This window comes from Pollicipes pollicipes, unplaced genomic scaffold, assembly GCF_011947565.3.
Source record: "Pollicipes pollicipes isolate AB1234 unplaced genomic scaffold, Ppol_2.1 Scaffold_7261;HRSCAF=8764_pilon_pilon_pilon, whole genome shotgun sequence".
In the NCBI taxonomy this organism is placed as follows: domain Eukaryota; kingdom Metazoa; phylum Arthropoda; class Thecostraca; order Pollicipedomorpha; family Pollicipedidae; genus Pollicipes; species Pollicipes pollicipes.
Genome location: NW_023597054.1, coordinates 34,538,394 through 34,541,871, shown reverse-complemented (window position 1 = coordinate 34,541,871; position 3,478 = coordinate 34,538,394). Strand labels below are relative to the sequence as shown.

General features: G+C 47.7%; 1 non-coding gene across 1 annotated transcript; it reads left to right on the top strand.

The window, feature by feature from the left end:
* The first annotated feature begins 2,932 nt into the window (after positions 1 to 2,932).
* On the top strand, positions 2,933 to 3,004 carry TRNAE-UUC (transfer RNA glutamic acid (anticodon UUC)). Its single transcript has one exon. It is a non-coding gene; the product is annotated as a tRNA-Glu (tRNA).
* The last annotated feature ends 474 nt before the right edge of the window (positions 3,005 to 3,478 follow it).

Here is a 3,478-nt window from a genome sequence, read left to right as displayed (position 1 = left end):
ATATGTATGTGCACCAGCACATTTTAACCGACACCAAAAGCATGATACCGTTCCTGCTAACGGGAGCGCACCCTCCTATCAACAACGCAATAGCGGGATACGAATGAAGTCTGCATGGGAAAAGTTGTGCGTGCCCGTAAACTATTTTTTTCTGCTGACTAAACTGAGAGTAGCCAGTATAATGCACTCTGCACTGTGGGCCAGTATTCCTTATGTTCGATGGGTCGCGAGCGCGCGTTGAAAATGTTCCATGCTGAGCGATACTGAAATTTGGGCGATAATTTCAGTGATGGTAGGATTGAACATCAGACTACCAAAAAACAGTTGGTGATTCAATAAGCGTCTTTCAAACAACCTATCTGCCGCTTTTCGTTTGCTGAGCTCCCCACAAACTCGCTCTTTACGCTGTAACAGCTCTAAAGTTTTGTTCGTAGAATGGCCTCTATGGGAGGCGGAGGCATTTTTCGGTTATGGCAGTGTTTTAATATAACAAGTGATATGCTTCCATTTTTCGAGACTCGGTAGTTCGAGAGTCGCCGTTTGAATAAAAGTATTCTGCTTGGTCTAGTATACATTTATAGAGAACTGCTTTGGTAATGGCGATTACTCCAAAAGGATTGAGCCATCAACAACGTTTTCCAAATGTACTTAATATTTCTACAGAAAAATAGTCCCAAATAACATGTAGCTTTCTAGCTCAAATAAAAATAAAACGATGAAAACTCCTCAACTTTTGCGCCTTTTTACTCAGGTCGCCGTACAGCGATATCCAAAAGCACTGTTATATTGGCCACACTTACATTATGGTTCCAACCTTCCAAACGGCTCTTGATGAAGCCAGAACTACATAAATATTGGAGCCATAAAGCAAAGACTGAAAAAGCAAGGTAATCCGTGAAACAGGAGACGCATCCTCGTTGGAGGCATTTAACTCATTTTCTAACCGGTCATTAAAGCATATCGTACTTCTGTGACACAGACTCAAACGGACAAAGCATATCCAAGCCATGTTGGACATCCAGTAAACTGTCCGCATAACGTCACAGAGCCAGTGCCGACCAGCTCAAAACGAACGACCAACGCGAGCCAGACGGCAAATTTACCGCATTCGTAGGCTTCAAGCCACTCCGGCATAAACCATCTTCATTGTTTACCGTACATTTACCTGAATCACAAAGCCAGCTAAATTTAAAATATTAAACCTGCCGACCAACTAAACTGAGCGCATCGTATCACAATGTTTCGCCTTTCAGACCTGTGAAATGATTACACAGCGCACGCTAGGCGCGGTGATGCCATCTGTTTTGTCCAAGTGCTGGTAACATCTTAATTCTGCGAACGACAACATTTGATACAGTTGCGTCATGCCACGCGTGGGGTCGCATGGCATCACGCATAGAAGCGGCAGCAGCCGTCGGCAGGCAGGCCGTTGGTCGTTGGTTTCGTCATTCTCTACCACCCGATAATTCTCTTCTTCCTAAGTAGGCTGGTACGGCATAGTCTGACAGACACCACCAATCTTGAGCGTTGGATGCGTTAGTAATATTATTGTGCGATTATTCATTTCTGCAGTTCAATGTGGGTACCTTCTTTCCCTAGAAATGCGTCATGGTACGTCAGTTCCTTTTTTTAATTATTCGTTTGGTGGCGGTACGGGATGGCAGGCAATTACAGCCACACTGGGGCCTACGTTCACCTGAACTGCACGCAAATCATGGGGGCGTGTGTGGTCGCAAGGTCTATTCCAGGCGTTAATGCCATAGGACTAGATCAGGTCACATCAGGTCACCAAGACAGAAGAGCCCCTTGTAATGTAAACCCCCCCATGTAAACCCCCTTTCACCTTTAGGTCATTTTGACGAAAGCCCGAACAGACACCACAACGCGTGGAAGTGCCAGCGGACACGACACAGTATAATGCAATTTCGCAAATTGCTCAAAAGCTCGCCCAAAAGTTTGGGCATTCAACAGAATCTGTGTGTCTGGGGCGCTACTGTGGGAAGTAGCACCGGAAAGTTTTGACTTAAGCATGACTTCAATGTGAGGTCGTTATCACCTCGTGGCACGTACTAGCATCTCGTACCTTAGACCAAACCTTGCATCGCCGTCAACGGAACAAAAATTTGCAAAATTGGCAACATTTTCATTGTTTTGTGCCTCATGGACCTGTAAATATACTGTAAGCATTTCTAAATTTCGCCTGGTTATAACACGTTACGCTGACTCTTTTCGCAGCTTCAATATCTTTGTGTGTATAGTACATTCATGACTTTCCTTCACTATCGCAAGAATTTCGGGTTGGTACGCTACAAGTAAAAGGAAACTAATATACAACCTAGCACACTTGCATGTCACGCTGTCATCTTGTGCCCAAATGCATCAACTTTCACGTGATGGTTAAAAACGCTTCAATGCTTTTATTCCCAATCGCTCAGCGTTTATGCAGTTTAACGTTCTAGTACGCTATCGTTTTATGTAAAAATGTGAGGTCTTAGTACAATTCAGAAGCGCGTTACCTACTTATTCGCGAGCGCATCTGAAAATGCTTCCGCACTGGCACCTGTGGGCTCAAAATCACCATGCGGGCGAGACATCCATACCGGGCGTTTGTGCATTCAGAAGCCTGCAGCGGTGGCGGTGCGCAGTGGGCCGACCCAGTGCGGGCCGACCGGCCCGGCCGGCAGCGCGGCCTCGAGCCAGGCTAACCTCGCGCGCGGCGCCCGCTCCCAGTCATTGACTCTTTTTTAGGACAGGGACAGACGGGTTGTCTCGTTTGCTGCACAACGATGCGGGAGAGATACGCCCTGCCTCGCGCTCGCCGTACCAGCACTATACGCAGCAAAAGTGAAAGTTACCTTGACAGTGACGTCATGAGAGTGAGCAGGTGCGCTGTGGTGTAGTCCATTACACAAAATCGGCCCCGTCACGCAAGTCCCATGTGGTCTAGTGGCTAGGATATCTGGCTTTCACCCAGAAGGCCCGGGTTCGATTCCCGGCATGGGAGACGTTTTTTCGTCCTACTTCTTGCGCATTAAGATACCTGACGCCAAACACAGCTTGAACGCTAAGCACAGGCCTTCTTACACTCCTTAGCCCCTCACTCGATTTCAATGCAACCTTTTGTTTCTGCACAAATTGCTAAATTGTCATTCACGAATCCTCTCACACTACATACTTCAATATTGCAAAAAACGATCGAACGATCTGAGGAAAAAAGCCAAGAGGCATCGCACACACGTGATCGGCACCCCACATCTGTAAACCCAAGTGTTCCGCGTATCCCATGACGTTTACAGAGGCGGGGCCTCTTGACGGTCAGGAACAGGACGACAAGGCCGCCACCAGGGGCGCTGTCATCGCGCACCACACAGATCACCCTCCCACCCGCGCTGGTTAACGATCGGCCAGGCGCTATGCGGGGACACAGCAACCAATAATGTTCCAGTACCGCAGACACGGTGGCCACCTAGGCCTTGCC